This window comes from Clupea harengus, chromosome 15 (assembly GCF_900700415.2).
Source record: "Clupea harengus chromosome 15, Ch_v2.0.2, whole genome shotgun sequence".
Lineage (NCBI taxonomy): Eukaryota > Metazoa > Chordata > Actinopteri > Clupeiformes > Clupeidae > Clupea > Clupea harengus.
In genome coordinates, this window is record NC_045166.1 from 24,603,011 (window position 1) to 24,622,846 (window position 19,836).

General features: G+C 46.5%; 1 pseudogene; it reads left to right on the forward strand.

Annotated features, from left to right (window-relative positions):
- The first annotated feature begins 575 nt into the window (after positions 1–575).
- Positions 576–2,278, forward strand: LOC116223696 (annotated as a pseudogene).
- Positions 2,279–19,836: the final 17,558 nt, after the last annotated feature.

A 19,836-nucleotide genomic window follows, 5' to 3' on the forward strand; every position in this document is an offset into this window, starting at 1 on the left:
CACCACACCCGCACCGGGCCAGAAGAGAAGCGGGTTCCGCTCGCCAGCGCCTCCAGCAAAGGTGTCCACCGGGCGAGGCTGGCAGGACACCCCTTCCGCCCTCCAGCGCAGCCTGCAGCACAGCGACCAGCTGCGCGCCCTGCCCAGGACGCAGCCCAGGCTCCGCGGCAGAGGGAGACCTCAGGCTTCCTGACCGTGACAGTCAGCCACTCGTCACGCAGGGGGGAGCGGTGGAGTCCACACCGCCTCCACAGAAACCAGCCCGTCGCTCACATGTGGAAATCATGTCCAGCACGGTAAGCAGGTTTTCACAAGCACCACAATCATATGTCCTAACTCCTGTCCCAGATGGCGCAGTGCCCAGGCATGCTTGTGTAACTCCCCCCGCGATGCACACAGTGCAATCGCACCCCCACATTTTTTTCAAAAACATGAGGGGGCAACCCCAGATCACGTCTCCCTCCCTAGGCGGAGTGGGTGTAGATCTAGGCTTAGACTCATTGACCATGAGCGGGTTAGTCCCCGACAAATTCAACTCAGAGCACAACCTCCCTGGTTGTGCGGAGAGTTGGCGCGCATGCGCAGTGTCACCATGGGTGCTAAAGACGATCGCAAAGGGTTACGTGCTGCAATTCGCCCGTTCCCCTCCGCCATTCAGCAGAGTAATACAGTCTGTGGTGCAGCGAGAACAGTCTCACTTCCTACGGGAAGAAATAATCTCCCTGCTCAGAAAGAAGGCTATAAGCAGAGTCCCTCCCAAGGAGAGAAATGCAGGCTTCTACAAGCCGTTACTTCCTCGTACCCAAAAGAGACGGGAATTATCGGCCAATATTAGATCTACGTGTGTTAAACAAAGCACTCATGCCGCTACGGTTCAGAATGTTGACCCCACGCAGGCTTGTGCAGTTTATAATGCCAAACGATTTGGTTTATCACGATAGACTTAAAAGACGCTTATTTCCACATTCCGATCCACCACAGACATCGGAGATATCTGAGGTTTGCGTTCGGAGGAATAGCGTACCAATTCAACGCACTCCCATTCGGCCTGTCCCTAGCGCCGAGGGGTATTTACAAAGTGCGTAGAGGCAGCTATCGCCCCATTACGTCTACGCGGCTTACGCGTTTACAATTATTTGGACGACTGGTTAATTGCTTCTCATTCAAAGGCTGCAGCAGTGCAGGATGGCCATCTAGTGGTGGCGCACCTGTATCGACTGGGCTTTGTTGTAAACAGAGAAAAAAGCGTTCTCTGCCCCAGGCAAGTTACGCATTTTCTGGGTATGATCTTAGACTCCACCTCCATGGAGGTCAGGCTGTCTCAAGAACGGATAAATGCCATCAAAACATGCGTGCGCCAGTTCCGACGGGGACAGTCAGTCTCGTCGCTGCGCTGCCAACACATGTTAGTGATGATGGCGTCGGCCGCTATGGCGCTCCCGTTGGGGATGTTGCGTATGCGGCCATTCCAAATATGGTACCTGTCTATGAAGCTCAACGCAGTCACAGACAGGCATCGCAGAGTAGTGGTGTCCTCCAGATGCAGGAAAGCCCTGGCGATCTGGAGAACCCCCTGGTTTCTCGCCGCGTCGGGCACTGGTCTGTGACAGAGGCCGCGTCTCACATAAATGTGTTAGAGCTGCGAACAGTAGTCCTAGCTCTACAACACTTTCTGCCCAGGCTGAGTGGTCAGCATGTACTAGTGAGGACGGACAACACTGCGACCTTGGCACATATAAATCGCCAGGGCGGAGTGCGCTCCCCGTCATTACACCATTGGGCGACTCGCCTGCTCCTGTGGGCAGCGAGGCACGTCCTGTCCCTCAGGGCAGTTCATATACCAGGTCACCTCAACTACGGTGCGGACCTGTTATCGAGGGGCGATCCTCGAGCAGCAGACTGGTGCCTTCACCCACAAGTGATAGGTCAGATCTGGGTGCGTTTTTTCAAGGCGCAGGTGGACCTGTTCGCGAACAGGCAGAACACCTGCTGCCCGCTCTGGTTCTCGCTAGGGGGCGACGATCCCCCACTAGGCATAGACGCGCTGGGCCACAAGTGGCCAGCTCTACCCCTATATGCTTTTCCCCCGATCCCGCTCCTCCAGCAGGTGCTGTGCAGGATTGCGGACGAGGGCAGGGAATTGATATTGATAGCCCCCCACTGGCCCAACCAGCCGTGGGCGGCAGATCTGGTCAATATGTCAATGCAGCAGCCTTGGGAGCTGCCTCTACGGAGAGACCTCCTAACGCAGGCGCACAGGACAGTGTGGCACCCCCATCCGGAGTGGTGGCGTCTCAGAGCCTGGCACCTGAAAGGTGCAGGCTCATAGCGTCAGGCTTGTCGGACGCGGTGGTGGCTACAATACAGAGTGCCCAAGCTGTATCAACACGGGCTCTGTATACGCTGAAGTGGCACAGTTTTGAGCGGTGGTGTGCTGCGCGTCAGCACGACCCCATTAACTGCGCGCTGGGCGTTATTGTAGAATTCCTACAGCAGTTGTTTGATGAGGGGAAAGCGGCTTCTACTCTCAAAGTGTACATGGCTGCCATTTCAGCCTGCCACGCAGGCATTAATGGCAGTTCTCCTGGCAGTCACCCGCTAGCGTCACGCTTTATGGCGGGGGTGAGACGGCTCAGGGTGCCAGAGAGACACCTCATACCCTCTTGGGATCTGCTAGTGGTGTTACGTGCTCTCACAGGGCCTCCGTGGAGACAGTGGACATAAAGTTTGTCTCTTTAAAGACCGCGCTGCTGCTGGCGTTAACGTCAGCAAAACGCGTTGGTGACATGCAAGCCCTGTCAGTCAGTCCATCGTGCCTTCAGTTCTCGATCGCTGGTGACAGAGTGGTTATGCGACCTAATGCTGCTTACACACCTAAAGTGGTGGTAACCCCATTCCGCAATCAGGTGATTTGAATTAGCAGTTTTCTCGCCTCCTCCTTTTGCGTCAGCAGAGGAGGAACGTTTGAATAAACTCTGTCCAGTGCGCGCTCTCCGCTGTTACGCAGAGTGCACTAGAGCTTTCAGACAGTCAGATCAGCTATTCGTGTGCTTCGGTGCACGCGCAAAAGGCAGACCTCTATCAAAACCGAGCCTCTCCCGTTGGATAGTAGAGGCTATCGTGTTGTCTTATAAGAGCTTGTCTTTAGATCCCCCGGAGAAGTTGCATGCGCACTCTACGCGGGGGGTCTCGTCTTCCTGGGCCTTACTAAAGGGCGTCTCAGTGGAAGATATTTGCAAAGCTGCAAGCTGGAGTTCTCGCCACACTTTCATTAGATTCTATATGTTAGATGTGGCTGAACCTAGTTTTCTTCATAGCGTTCTGCGGGCAAGCGATCTCTGAATCCCTTGTCCTGAGAACGATATATATGATAAGTGTGTTCATTAGTGTCTACATGTTATGTTGCACATGAAACATCCCAGGGTTTTCTTACGGGCGCAGGATCACGGATCCCTGTCGCCTATGATAAAGGTGGCCCTGTTAAATTCATGGTGTTCTGCAGGCAAGCGATCTCTGAATCCCCTGACCTGAGAACGATGTATATGATAAGTGTGTTCATCGGTGCCTACATGTTTGTTGCACATGAAACACTCCAGGGTGGTTTCCTACAGGCGCAGGATCGCGATCCTTGCCGCCTATGACAAAGGTTGCCCTGTTAATATGTTCACCGCCAGCGGCCGTATGAACCTCTATGAGGGCAAAGGCTTCAGTAAAGCTGGTGTGTGTAATTGGCTGCCACTGTATTATCTCGCGGGAATGTATAGGGTCCCATACTGTTATATCGCAGTGAACTGCGATAAGGAACGTCTCGGTTACTTATGTAACCTCGGTTCCTTAAGCAGGAACCAGATATAACAAAGTTGGCGTGTACAGTGTTACCTTGGATTGATTGTCTTGGTCAGTTTCTTTCCAAGGCAGATCTGAGGGCGCGTAATGATATTATAGTACTCCTGGCAGGCGGGGCCAGGAGTGCGCGCTGACAGATCTCGCGGCCTTTCAGGCGTGAATAGATAAATGCTTCGATTTGTAACCCATGACTGACGTCATGTACCATACTGTTATATCTGGTTCCTGCTTAAGGAACCGAGGTTACGTAAGTAACCGAGACGTTTTGACTTATATGTTGCCCCCTTCTTTATGTTGTTACTGGACATATCACGTGTCCTGTTAAGCTATGTTACATCATACAACATTTGAGACTGATGTGAATAATGAAAAAGTGGGATAATTTATTGTGAAGCCACATCATTTTTGCTTATGAAAGCATCTGGATGCAACTTTCTTCCATAGCTTTCCACCTGCAACTAGCTACTCTTATGTAGCTAGAGGGTACATCTTTCTGTTGTGTTCTGCCATCTAGTGGACAAAAAGGTATTGCTGTATGAGTTAATCAGCTAACAACAAATTGATACAATCGTCTTGCTTAATGTACCTACTGAATGGGTTGCCTTAATCATTATCAAAAAATTGCACCCCCTGAGAATTTTTTCAGGAGCCGCCACTGTATTTGAGCAACTGTGTGACGCAATTGAGCATGCTGGTTTGTCATGGAAGTCGCTCCGAGGAATAACAAAAGACGGGGCACCATCAATGATCAGCATATCAGTAAACTATTACTTTGTAATTACTATAGATAGAAAGAAGCTGTATATAGGCAAACAAATGAAATTGTATACTTGAAATATATTTGTTATAAATACATTTATTTTATAAAATAATTCAGATTTTTGCTGAAACTTTATTCAGTTTTCTGCTTTGTTTTGTTTGTTTGCAGCCTTGTTACCAACTATACAAAGTGGTGCAGTACAGTATTTGCTTTGAAATGTGCATGTATGAAGGAAAAATATAGATGTAGTTGTCAATGAAGATATTATCCCACTTTTACTGCTGTGTATGTAAGTCATGGGCTATCAATGAGACAAAGTCATCCAAAAATGCAACTATAACAAACACCTTTATTCAAAGAGCATCTTGCATTGCCCAGGAATTGAAACTCAGGTCAGCTACTTGTTATTCAACAACACTTACCATTGTACCACTGATCACACATGGTAAATTTGCCACACTCAAAAGTGGTATCTACAGTATTGTGATAGGCAAGCCAACAGATACAAAAAATCCTGCCCCCCACTGACCAGACTGGACGCTCTTCGGCCCCCTGGTAATTTGAGTTTGAGACCCCTGATTTAGACCGTCTTTAATTAAGTTAGAGTTAACTTCATCTAAGTTAACTAGCAGTCACACCCCCTCATGTTGATACCTCCTACTTTGACCCAAAGACAAACACTTCCCCTCCCCATACCTCATGTCAATTCTACACTATAAGAGTTGTAACTTTCTGTAAGAACAGTGAAAGAATTCTCTCGTGTACCGTAATATGCACGTTTTTATTGTGTGACGCGCTGGAATAAACGTATTCTTACGCTAAACTACTTTCCTGAGTTCCTGACTCTCTGCAATCTAACTTTGGACTACGGACGCAAGGACAGCATCATCTTTCAGAGGTAAATAGCATCTGACAAGGTGCTGTTACACTCATGATAGCTTTTCTATTTGCATAAACCATCTATTAATTTATCATAAAAGTGACAGTGAGCAATCATTCTGTTGGAGTCAAAAGGAGCAGCACAACTCTGTGTATATGGCTCTGCCAGAACCCTATGCTGATTGGCCACACACCGGCATGATTGAAACCAGCTGATACTAAACACATTTCTTGCCACCAAAAAAGCCAATGCTAACTGGCTGAAGCCAATGCCCTAAGAGACCTTTCACACGAACGCGTTGGAATGCGTTGATCCGTCAGGGTTGACGGATCCCCATTCACTTTGAATGGGGTGACGTCAACCTTTTGACGAACTGAACGGAGCCACAATTCAGTTCGGCAAAGGATGACGACACCCCATTCAAAGTGAATGGGGATCCGTCGCCCTTAACGGATCAACGCATTCCAACGCAAAGGTGTGAATGCTCTGTCAAGCCTAAACCCCTAGGGTGAATTATCAAAATTGTCCTACTACATGCCCTCTGGATGGGCTTAGGTCACCCACTGCTCCAAAATATTTTCTCAAGTACAAAATTATAGACCAGCCTCGACACACCAGAGCTGAACATTAACTTTCAAGAGCTAACAGTCATGAGCTTTTGGTTGCCAAAGCTGATTAAATTGTTGTCATTAACAGCCTTTGTCCTGAGGTGTGGGTGTGTACACCACAATAATGATTAAACCAGTTGCCCTTTGAACACAGGTAAGATTGCTCACATAACAAGTAATAGCATCAAAGAAGAAGCTTAACATAACTCGGATGATTGCATTTGAATTTAAGTATTAAGTATTTTATTAATGCAAACATGTGAGGCAGCGATATCTATAAAAGGCCATATCCAGAGTATTAACGTAAGTTATGTACATAACTATGGATCTATGAGACCGAACGATGACCGCCACCACGGCCTTACTACGAATGATGCCATCCTGGCACCTGCCTCGAGACTATTATATCAACAAAGTCATGTGACTGACCAGAGGCTGGACCCACCCCATATAGCGTATCCGGGAACATGCCTCTTCCTCTTGCCATGAACGCCTCGGTCTGTTCCGAGCGACAAGAGATGGTGAAGGTCATCGTTCGGTCTCATAGATCCATAGTTATGTACATAACCGCCGACATGAGTACAGCGGAACTGACCAAGGCGGACGTCACATTGACTATAAAACCTGGCAAAAGTACATGGAGTACTCCAGGATTCTGCATTTGCCACTAAGAGCAACCCCCTTTAGTGCTGCCCATGATGTGGCCATACTACGTGTGAAACGAGCGACCAAGTCCTCTGGGATCGTAAACCCCTGTTCTGAGTATGCTTGTGTAGCCCAGCTAGAAATTCGCCATGAGCACTGCGCATGCGCAAGGAATTCTCTCCTTTCCCAGAACCGTTTGAAGTTCAGCTGCGAAAGCAAGTAGCGCGAACTTGATAACTTTGTAAGATAACGATATATTTTCCTTTCCTTTCCGTTTTCATCTCACCCTGCTATTTTATAAGCAGAGAGTAAGTTAAATTCGTTTTTTGATCAAGAAAGAGCTTCAGTAAGTTTAAGTTTTCATACTGTAAGTATCTCATAGTGTACAGACAAGTTCAAACTCATAGAGCATTTAAAAACCAGTCGAAGCATTTATTTAATATTACAACATTTTATTTCTCAACTGTACATAGTATTTTCATGTTTTGTATTTGTATTGTAATATAACTTGGTTGAAAACGGGTATTGAAGCCTAATAGCTAACGTGGTTATGGTTGAAGGTTAGCTATTCATGTAATTTCGTTAGATAATGTCACTTCGACAGAAAATCTACAGCAATGTGTATTTTATATGTTGTTATGCATTTTATGTGTTGTTATACAAATGAAAATGGGTTTATTACCGAATTATATGTATATACTGTCCATACGGGTTTTGTTGGCCATGCAGGCTAATTGCATTTGGGTTTAACTTAACGGCTGCGCGGCAGCAGAAAGATAACCACCTTTTAGGGCAGTTCGGTTTTCCACCTGTAGATTTGAATATTGTAGTAAAGCTTTACGTAGATTTTAGATACAGAATATTAACCCTCAAATCTATTACACTGTTGTGTAGATTGGTTTTAAGTTTGGATTTAAGAAGACTCAGAAAAGATGGCGAGCTTCCCACGGAGATCATTGCATCCTGCGCATGGAGCATCAAACCTGCGGTAGCCTGGCCAGCTACCATAAGGTTTCTTCAACCACAGTTTGAAGACGAACTTGCATCATTGCGCTTGGACAGATAAGTGCAATCCTTTTCACACTGAGAAGGGAATTCTTTGCATACACGAACACAGGACTGTTGTGACTGATTTTTCCATATTGGTTATTATACTGATTTGTTGTATTGTATGTGATTGAGCATACTGAATTGGTGTACTTTTTGTTATAGTGATTCATATAGAGTGCATTTCATTTTGCTACTTTATTTCATATTGAATGTACATTTTGGTGCATATTTACATGTTTTTGTTATTTTATTTTATTTAATTATACATTTACACACACTCATTCATACACTGACTGCAACATATTCAAATGTCTACATTTACATATCAAGGAAACTGTACAAAATAAAGTGTTTACTATTTGCAAGCTTTTAGTTTTAATTGTAATTTCAACTGTAGTTTCTAGAATCTTTTTTTTTTTTTTTTTTTTCAAATTAGTTTTTATTGTTTTCTTGAAGTAACAACACTTGAAAACATAAAATGAAACGGATTCAAGTTTTACAAGGAATTCTCCCTCCCCCCCTCCCACCTCCCACGACCCAGACAGCAACCCTAAAATAAAGACCAAATCATAGTCTGTATGTATATACATTGAAGAAAATTAAAACAAATAAAAAAAAGAAGAGAAAAAATAAATAAAATTAAAAAAAGGGGGGGGGGGGCACAGAATGAGTCAGACTTAGGAAACTAGTAGGGGAGTAAGTTCAGTAGAGCTAAGAGAGGAGAAGAGGGATATAAAAGGACCTCAGGTGAATTGGAATTGCTCTGTCTTATTCCGTCTTGTATATCTAATTTTCTCCAGGTGAATGCAGTTCATTAGATCCCTCATCCAGTGAACATGAGAGGGTGGCTGTGGAGATTTCCATGCCATAAGAATGGACCTTTTGGCAATTAAAGTGGCAAAGGCTAGGGCATCTTTCTGGCGTTTTGAAAGAGGGATATTTGTAGGTGGGAGGTTAAGGAGGGCAACAGAGGGAGAGGGGTCAATGGGAGGGATTATGTTTAAGGCTTTAGAAATAGAGCTAAATATGGACTTCCAAAAAGTTATTAATTTGGGGCAAAGCCAGAACATGTGCATCAATGTAGCTGGAGCCTGCCTGCATCTATCACATATAGGGTCAATGTCAGGATTGATCTTAGAAAGTCTGGCTTTGGTCCAATATACTCGGTGGATAAACTTAAGTTGAATAAGACTGTGGCGAGCACAGATGGAAGAGGAGTGAATTCTGTTTAGGACTTCAGTCCAGTCCTCATCATCAAACTTATAGCCCATATCTATCTCCCATTGTTGTCGCACTGACAGATCGTCAGGTGGTGCAGAGTCTATGATGCGGGCATATAAGGAGGAGATGACTCCTTTATTGTGGGAGTTGGTTTGCAGTATCCTATCTAGAAGTGTCTCAGTAGGGGCAGCTGGAAAGCCTTTAAAATTCTTTTGCACAAAATCCCGAATCTGGAAGTATCTGAAAAGGTGAGTTTTAGGGAGCTGAAAATGTAGGGATAGTTGAGCGAAGGGCGAGTGTAGCTTTTATACTAGTCCAGACAACACAGGTGCTACACTTGGGAGATGGTGTCCACCAGCCAATGGGATAATCTCTGTTTGGACACTAGGAGGCCCGATTGTTTATCCCCTTAGCACACGAATAGCTGAGTGTGGGCTCGCCTCAGTTGTTGTGTTCGATCTAGATAAGCCCTCAATGCTCTGACTGGGCACAGCGCATGATGGTCCACCTCTGTCTGGCAAGAAGGCTCTGGGTGAAATGCCTCTAGCTTAATGGCGGAGTTAACCGACTGAGAGTTCAGCACTTTGGGGAGGAAGAATGGGTTGGGCCAAAGTTATACCCCTGTATCCTCAGGTTTCCCTCTCATGCGATCAGCACTTACAGAGAGTGCCTGTAGCTCACTTACTGTCTTAGTAGAGCACATGAGGAACGCAGGTTTGTGTGTGAGGAACTTAAGATCAGATTGCTCCAATGGTTCATACAGGGCTTTGGTTAAAGACCTCAGCACCAGAGGTAGATCCCAAGATGGGGCTCTCAAACATCTGCCTGGGCGCAGACGGTTAGCGCCCTTAAGAAACTGTGACACAACTGGGTGTTTCCCAACAGAAATACCCCCTACTGGGTTATGAAAAGCAGAGATGGCTGCAGTGTAGCCCCTTAAGCTGCTGGAAGCCCTTAAGCTGCTGGAAGCCCTTCCTGCGTCCAGAAGAGACTGCACCACAGCCACAGGGCACGTTTTGGGATCTTGCATCCTGTCTTGACACCATGACAAGACACTCCTTCCACCTCTGTTGGTAATTTCTTGAGTGAAGGGCGCCCTAGCATTACTGATGGTCTCCAGGACAGCCTAATTTAGCTCTTTTAGCAGCAGCCAGGCCCAAAGCTGCAATACAGCTCAAATGGGACCCTTCGTTTTCGAGAGAAGGTCCGCCCTGAGTGGCAGAGGCCAAGGCTGGCCGTGATAAAGGCGTAGGAGAATCGGAAACCAGTGTCTCGCTGGCCACCGTGGCGCAACCAACAGAACTTTGTAGCGTCCCTGAGCAACTCTGTTTCGCATGTGGAGAATCAGAGGTAGTGGGGGGAAGGCATATAGTAATCCTTCCGGCCACTCGTGAGACAGTGCGTCCAGGCCTAGTGGGCCATTGGGATGATTCAGGGAAAACCACCTCTGACAGTGGACTGTTTTCCTCAATGCGAAGAAGTCTGCCTGGGCTACACTGAAGTGTGCCTACAAGCTGCTCAACACATCTTGGTGCAGCCTCCACTCTCCTGGGTGAGGCCCAGAGCCTCTGGGCCATCTTTAGGCAACGCAGAGATCTTGTTTCTCCCTGATGATTGACAGCCACATAGTAGACAGCCACAGAACCGTCTGTCTGGACGAATGAAGGGAAGGAGGGCTCTGAGAGCGAGATATATTGCTCTGAGCTCCAGGACATTTATGTGTTCTGTGTCCCAAGGAGGTTGCCAGAGACCTCTCACCATTCTGCCCTCCCAGACTGCTCCCCAACCTGCCTGGGAGGCATCTGTGGACACCAGTGTTCATCTGGATGGAATATGGCGTAGGGGAACTCCTTGTGCAAGCAGCCTCCTGCTGCGCCATGGGAGCAGGGCTCTCAAGCACGACTGTGTCACTCTGAGTTTCTTGAGCCTGTCCCTGTGCGGGTGTGGTCTGAACGCATTCAGCCACCGTTGGAGAGGGTGGGCCCTGAGAAGGCCCAATGGAACCAGCATGCCCTGCTGAGATCAACCCCAGTAACCTCTGGAAACACAGAAACTCTAAGCGCTTGCCCTGGCAAAAGGCACAGAGGGCCTTCAGAATCTTGGACATTATCTGTGGTGTGAGAGATGCTTTCATTGTGAGCGAGTCCAGACGGATCCCTAAAAAGACTGTTACCTGTCTCGGATTCAGGTCGCTCTTTTTCAAGTTGACCCTGAAGCCAAGGGACTGAATGTGGGCCAAGACCACTTCCGTGTCTTGCATGACCTGCTGGCGAGATGGGGCGCAGAGCAACCAGTCGAAGAGGTAAGGCATGATCTTTAGGCCTCTTTTTTGGAGTGGCGCCAAATTGGACGCCACAACCCTGGTAAAGACTCTTGGGGACAGGGAGATGCAAAACGGGAGGACTCTGATTCGTATGCCTGACCTCGAAAGGCGAACCGGAGGAACTTCCAGTGGTGCCAGCAAATTGGAACATGGAAGTAGGCATCCTTGAGATCGATGGTGGTGAACCACTCGCCTTGTTCTACCGACTCCAGAATGTGCTTTGTATGCAACATCTTGAACGGTAGGCTTTTGATGTATGCATTCAATTGGCGGAGGTCCAAGATGGGGCGCAACCCGCTGTCTTTCTTCGGGATGAGGAAATACATTGAATAAAAGCCAGCCTGCTGTTTGCTGGTACTTACCTTGGCAATGGCTCCATCAGAGTTGTTATTTCTTCAAGGCAGTCTGCCTGGACTGGGTCCTTGACCGTTGTCCTTCGGACACGGAATAAGGGTGGAGGCCGCTAACGAAACTTGATCCTGTATCCCCTGGCAATTGTTTCCAGCACCCAGGGTTTCCCTCTCCAAGCTGTCCAGGCGTAGCTGGGAGTGGACCTCGGCAGCTGCCCCACAAATCCTATGTAGGACCCCCTTGGGTCCTTGGACCCTTGGGGGAGGTCTGGCTTGGCCTGCCCTCCTTGTTGATGACCGTGGCTGACTGCGCCATGCCCTTCTGGCAGCAGGGTCAATGGCCTGAACGTTGACCTTCCCACATGTGTTACCCCGCCAGGGTTCTGGAGGCCCCGAGACAGTGGGGTACGGGTGCGGCCGGCCCCTTGTATTGAGTATGGGGCGCCTAAATGTTCTCTGCACACTTTCAGTGCACAGTGAGTGCTCAGCCCTTTCCAGGAAATGTATTGAGTCAGCATGAAACACATTGCCTGACTCCACGGGCATGTTAATAAGCTCCCTCTTGATACCATCAGGGAGGGTGGTCTGGGCTAACCAGATCTGTCTACGAGTTAGAATAGCTGACATGGCGGCCCCTACATCCCGGGTGAGCTGAGCATGGGCAGACAGAGCAACATCAACCAGATCTCTGGTGTCTTGGTCCCCTGCACTAGTGGTCTTCCTAATAGCTGCCAAGAGGACAGCCAGGGCGTTACCTGAGCGTGCTGCACGAGCAGCAGCGTTAAAGGTTCTGACTAAAGAGTCAATCTGATCACTCCCTGTTAGGCCAGTGTGGGTCAGTCATCACCCTGGTTGGACTCAAAGAAGTCAGGGCCGCCATCTCCTTCTCAACTGGCGGTATATCCCCCAATCCTGTCTCTGGTGGGTAGGTTGCCCTGGTAACTTCCTACATCCAGAGTTAAACTGAGGGGCTCTGCCTGGAGCAATCCAAGCCCGCCTCAGCATCTGGCAGTAGTCCTCCGCAGCAGGGAGAGAGGTTGTGGGACGTGACTGAGTAATGCTGGCCCAAACACCCTCGGCTGGGCTTGGGATGTCTGTTGGGATTGTGAGCCCCACAATTTTAGCAACAGACTGCACCCTAGATAAGCTGTCAGGATGATCAGAGGTAATATTACTGCACAATTCCACAGGGTCCTTTTCCAGAAGAGAGCCCTGCGCATGAAGCGAGATTGTATCTGGGTGCACAGCCCTCGGTTCCTGGTCGGATGGTAGACGAGGGAGGCCTCCGGTGGGCACCTGGTCTCCAATGGGGCTGCTGAACCTGTCTCTGTCTGAGAGGTCCCCCCGGATAGTCAGTGTGTCTGCCAGGCCGCGAATGGCTACCAAGAGCTGAGACTGGAGATCTACCCTGCTTGGACTGCCCGGTCGTGAACGCGTTCTGAGGCCCTCCTTTTCTTTGATTTGTGAGAGTGTTCTCGCTTTTGCTTGGGGGCCTTGCTTTCAGGGCTACGGGCATGCCCTCCCCCATGGGTGTGAAAGGATTCCGCTACTGGCCGAGGAGTTTCCTGCAGCCTCGCTCTCCGAACCCTCTCTTATAAGGGCAAATCAACCGCTGCCAGGCATGGACTCTCTACATCGTCTCAGAGATGAGCCATGTGGGGCACTCACGGTGACCATCACGTGGGTCCATGGTCTTCCCACAAAAGAAACAACCAGAACGGGAAGCCATAATGAGTGAGTCAACAAAATCTGGTAAACCTAGCCAGAGACCCAGTTGTTACAAATTTACATTACATTTACGTTTAGTCATTTAGCAGACGCTTTTGTCCAAAGCGACGTACAAGGCAGAGCACTGCAGGAGTAATGTAGTCCCCTGCAATAATGCAGGCTATCTGACTATTGGAAACCAATTGGAAAGAGCACACTACAGGCTGTACGTAACTGTAGCCCGACCCACTGTCACAAAAGGCAATGGGACAAGTCAGCAGGCATATACTGCAACAGTGGTAAATGTGATAAACAGCACAATGATCGACGGGAATGGTCTAAACACAGGCTTCAAGCTGATAAAAATAGGCCCCGTCTGCCACGGCCAGAAAGGCAAACACCTCTGGCTATTTGAGCCAACAGCTAGTTGTTGTTAACAGCAGTGGCATGCAGACAGTCAATTATTTCAGATTGACAGACTTAAAAGATAACAGGACCATTTGAAAATGCACTGAAATTTTGAACAAACTTTGCCAATGAAGTGGCTGTGCAATAGATAATAGCATAAACACAACAACAGCAGTGCCCCAGGGTTGTGATGAGTGGCCTAGTCGCAGATAAATCAACAGAATACAACCCAACAACACCTGCAACAATTTCCCAGATTCAAACTTACCGAGATCGAGGCGAGAAAGGCAAAGAGGAAGAGGCATGTTCCCGGATACGCTATATGTGGCGGGTCCAGCCCCGGTCAGTCACATGCAGGGCTGTAGTGGAGGGTAAACGCACGTAAACGCCGTTTACGCACGTATCGAATTTTGGAAATAGCGTTTACGCACCTCTAAATATCGTTTACGCACCTGTAAGTTGCGTTTACGCACGTCAAAGTTCCCTGGGCCTTGTATTCTGAGGTTGGAATAATCACAAATAAATTTGGTGTCAATTTTATACACCTAAATTTCAAATTGTTGAACATATAAACGCTGTAGTCTGAATCATTTTAATCTGCGCTGTATTATGGTCTGTGACCCTCCAATCAGTGCCTTGGCTGCGGCGGCAACACCAATCAGGATCCAGGAAGTATGTAAACACATACACGTTGTGTATTAGCCTGCCTGCCTGCCTACCTGTTCGGAATGGATTAATTAACCATGGATATCAGGCAATTTTTGAAGAAACCATCGAGTGCTCCCACTCCCACAGATGCCCGCAAAAGGTCTCAAGTACAAAGTAAGACTGAAGAAGATCAATTCAAGTTTTTAAACGTTGTTTTGGTTCGGACAGCATCACATTAAGACAGGGACAAACTCTATTAATAACGTGCTTGCAAATACGATGATGCAGGTAACAAGCCAGCCTTCCCAGTCCCATCTTAGGTTTTATAGGCCTAATAAAATGTAAATTCTTTCAGCAATTGAAGATGCATGAGTAATTATCCTCATGCATATCGCTGTAGATTAGGCTAATTCATTGAAAATTGTAGACAGATTCTTTGCAAGCCAGTTGGACAGAGGACTATTTTTCGGAATATTGAGATTTCCGGAATATCGGGCTTTCGGAACACTGGGCCGTCCCCACTGTGGTGACGGTCAGGGAGAGGTCGAAATAGATCTGCCGTTAACACATTGATTTTGTAATATTTCTGCAGCCATGCAGTTAATACTCAGGTGTGAAATGTACACGGGAATGCATTTTTTCGCATGGTGGATAGTAATGCGCATAGTAACTCTGCCAGGTAAAACGTGAATTGGTCTCTCTCGCTCTCTCCCTCTTTCATATATGAATCACATTAATGCAGTGGTTCTCAAACTTTTTCTGTCATTCCCCACTTTGAACAAGGTGGCCTTTTCAAGCCCCACCTGTCCCTCCTCGCTCCCATAAAATAGTAGGCCAAGCTTAAAATTGTCAATTATTGAAATAACCTCAAGTAATAACAATCTTATTTAGGTCAGCAAATGTATATTGCTTTGAGTGATTTCATGTTTCATGTTGTAGTGTATTGTTGTTATGGACACGGACACATGGACGGATTATGAAACCATGGGTCAGGACGTGTAACAAAATACACTGCTTCCAACCACAAATAAGAGATACATTGAAGCCACCTCTGATATTAACAAATACAAAGTCTAAAAACAATTGACAGCAAGCAAAGTTAATAACAGCTACTTCACGCAGAGGCTCTGGTTTAGCTAATCCATCCCTGCACGCACACAGTATTGTATTTCTTTCTGTTGACTGACTTTTACTTTGACATCATACTCATTTCGTGGGATAAGGAACAACTGTGACAGTTAGTAACGCACATATCTAGTAAGCCTCTATTAAATTATGCTTTTCCTTGCACCTTCGAAAACAATGACTAAGTTTTTTCGCTGTCTCACACTGTGATAAATATGTTTAAGTGACCTATGTTTAAATTCTATGAACTGTGTTAGTTTATTGAAACGTGAAATGTAATTATTATTCATTTAGATACGTTACGTTCTAATATGTGACCATTCATTCATAACTCCGTTGGTGGCTAACGTTAGCACTTATTAGCCAGCTGTGTAATCTGTTGTTGCTCTGATTCTTGGTGTAATGAATCTAATAGTAACTTGATGTGTTTAGTTAAGATACCTTCTAAGTATTTTCCGTTTCTTGTGTATTATTGTTTCACTCATGTTTTCACCTGACATCAATAAAGGAGCAAGACGCTCGCTACCTGGCTCGTGAAATCAAGTTTGGCTGACTGTTGAACTGACTGTCAACACACTGGACGTGTAAAACACGTAGCGAGAACAGTACACAGCCCTAACTAAACTAAACGTTTTTTTTTAATTGACATTAATCAAAATCTATTGTCTATAAAGGAAAGCATTGGCATAGATCAGGGGTAAAAAAAAAAAAATCTCCCCTTCATAACGTCCATTCGCGCCCCACCTGTCACGTCTCTGCACCCCACCAGCGCGCCCCACACTGAGAGAAACGCTGCATTATTGTATCAGGTAAAAAGATATAGGATAGATAACTAATTTTCATTCACACACAGTCTTCCATAACAAGTAATGGGTGCCGTGTATTCTCACCAGACTGTATGTACTGTCAAGTTAACAGGACGTTACTGAGCGTGAACCTCCTTGCCTACGCACAAAATTCCAGATTCCAGCGGTCTAAAAGAGGAGTTAATGGTGTCGCGGACAAGGGAGGCGGTCCTTTACAGAGACTCGAGGGACCCAAAGGTGTCAGCAGTGGGAATCAAAGTCAGAACGGGCAGGAAATGGAAATCAGACGAGGCACTTGAGGTGGCGGAGTCTCGGCTAAGGCAGAGAGAGCTTGTGGGGAATGTGGCCAGAGGTTGTGCTGTTCTCAGTTACTTCCCCAGTATCCAAGTTCGCAAAGCCATTGGCAAAGAGAGGCGTCTTCTTCTCCAGGAGGAGGTTCGAGCAGGCGTGGAAGAAGAAAGAGCAAGCAGGATGGTGGGTCTAAGACAGCAAGGGGCATGGACTGGCGGCATGATCAGGTGCTCAAGGGAGTTGCGGAGATAGTAGCTTCGGCTATAACGACCAGCAAACAACGCCGTCCAAAGACCATTAACTTTGTCACCCGACTGGCCTCCTTGCCTCAGCAGCCGACTGGCAGCTGAAAGTAGATCTGGGCAAGCAGCTGTGCTTTTAATCAGAATGGGAAAAAGGTGATGATCAAAATTGACAGGGAACCGAACAATGCCAGGAAGTAGGGGCGGGGCAACAAATACGTGGTAAACCAAAAAAACGAAAGCACATCAACGGCCAGCAGAGGGCCACAAGTAAACAGAGACGCAGAACAAGGATACTGACAGGTATCAATTTATCCAACGTAATGGTTAGATTGTTAGATGCAAATTGTTTTGATACGTTTGTTTCAACACTGGCACTTATGACAGGGGCAACCTGGTAAATACAGAACACAAATTCAAATATCTGCAGCGCAGTGGGTCTTTAAATGATGTTCGGATACCACTGAGGAATTTGTTATTTTATGTTGTTCATGAATATTATGAAAATACAGTGAAGTTGCGGTTACCACAGGGGGCAACCAGAGGTAATGAAATGGTTGCCACTTGTCTCAATTTGGTTGCCAATGGTCTACCGGACAACCATTAATGTCAAGCCCTGCATGCCATTTTCATCCAGGATTCACAAAAGGATGAACAATGTCTGGCATTGCCATCCCTTCGCTCCCTTCCAACTATAGGCCTTAATAGTGTAATTCTTTCCCTGTTTGGGTGTAAATATATATGCATGTAGTCCTATAATGACCAAAAGAGAATACATGAATATGATAGCAGTTCTTAGATGTTCTGAGTATCTGGGTTGAGAAGGCTATTTTTTAAATGTAAGAAGTTACTGATTACTAGTTACGCTTTTAAAAATTAAGTAAGGTAACTATTTCATAATAATTCCGGACGGGACTGGCAGCGGAGGGGTCTTGTTTCGTCCTGAAGGGAGTTATTTTTCAATACTGATCCTGCTTATTCTATGGTTACTTGCCAAAACGATAGAAGACATTCTTCCGAAATACCTCTTTTTAATGATTTTGTTGCCGTTTCGTGACTTCCGCTAAGAAAAAAAAAAATTCGACACGCAAATAGAAGTTGCATAGCAACCTATTACTTGGTGACTTCAAGTTACGATGAAATGTTGTTACATTAAGTGAAAGGACTACTTCCAGAATGATATGAAAGATCAGCGGTCAATATAAAGAAATATCAGACCTCCGAACGTTGGGGTGGCCCATTCAAATCACTGGAACGTTTTGCAACATTCTGAGGAGCCGTATAATAATTTAACTTATTACATTTGATTACTTTTGAGAAGACTTTGATTGGCATACAAGAGGCGGTGCAAATTCAAACAAGAGAATCAGCCAAAAACAACAAATACTGCCAAATGAATGGAGCCTGTCGAGACAGCAAAAGATAATTGTCAGATTCTAATGGCACAAGCGACACACACGTGGATATATGGAGGCGACACAGGACACACACACACGCGCAGGGCTGAGGTCGCTGTGAATTTCTGCTCTGCATTTTCCCATCCCGGACTGTCCTTCCTCCAGGACCCCAGGAGCAGTGGCCAGCTTTTAAGCGCCCGGGAACCAAGTGAAGTGAACCGTCCGTCTTGGTCAGGGACAGACAGGAGAGTGTTCTGTTCTTTTGCATTTTTTTCTGTTGGGGTTCTTAGTGGAGGAAACCCCTTGTGAACACGGGGAGAACATGCAAACTCCACACAGAAAGGCCCAGGAGAGCACTGAAGGTCTGGGGAGGACCTGCCCCCCAGAGCTAACAGCGCCCCATGCGGGAATCGAACCTGAACCATGAACCATGACCTTCTTGCTGTGAGGCGCCTGAGCAACCGTGCCACTAAAAGCAACAAAGATACACAGATACAAAGCAACAGTATGAATGTTATAGTCTATATATGATCTCTAAAGCTTTATTACCAAAAAATTATATATTTGGATGTAACCCCTTTGTAATCACCAGTAACTGTAATTTAATTAAATATTTTTTTCTCAGTAACTGTAATGGATTACAATTACGTTTATTTATTTAAACTCTGTTACCTGTAACTAGTTACTTCCCATCTCTGAGTGTAAATATACAGTACCAGTCAAAAGTTTGGACACACACATTCAATGTTTTTTCATCTGACCCAGCACTCCATCACTCTCCTTCTTGGTCATATACCCCTTACATAGCCTGGAGGTGTGTTTGGGGTCATTGCCCTGTTGAAATACAAATGATGGTCCCACTAAGCGCAAACCAGATGGGATGGCATGTCGCTGCAGAATGCTTTGGTAGCCATGCTGGTTTAGTATGCCTAGGGGGCGGCAGTGGTACAGGAGGTAAAGAAGTCGTTTAGTAATCAGAAGGTTGCTAGTTCGATTCCCTGTGGAAGTGACCTTGAGCAAGGCACTGAACCCCGAATTGCTCCTGATGTGCAGTGTGCCATCAGTGTAAATGTAAAAAATGTGTATACATTGTAAGTCGCACATATGTAAGTCGCTTTGGATAAAAGCGTCTGCTAAATGTAATGTAAATGCCTTGAATTTTGAATAAATCACAAAACAGTGTCACCAGCAAAGCAGCCCCACACCATCACACCTCCTCCTCAATGCTTCATGGTGGGAACCACACATGTAGAAACCATCCACTCACCTCTTCTGCGTCTTACAAAGACACGGCAGGTGGAACCAAAAATCTCAAATTTGGACTCATCAGACCAAAGTTGATTTCCACTGGTTTAATGTCCATTCCTTGTGTTTCTTGGCCCAAGCAAGTCTCTTCTTCTTGTTGTTCTTCCTCAGTAGTGGTTTCTTTGCAGCAATTCCACCATGAAGGCCTGATTCACGCAGTCTCCTCCGAACAGTTGATTTTGAGATGTGTCTGCTACTTGAACTCTGCAAAGCATTTATGTGGG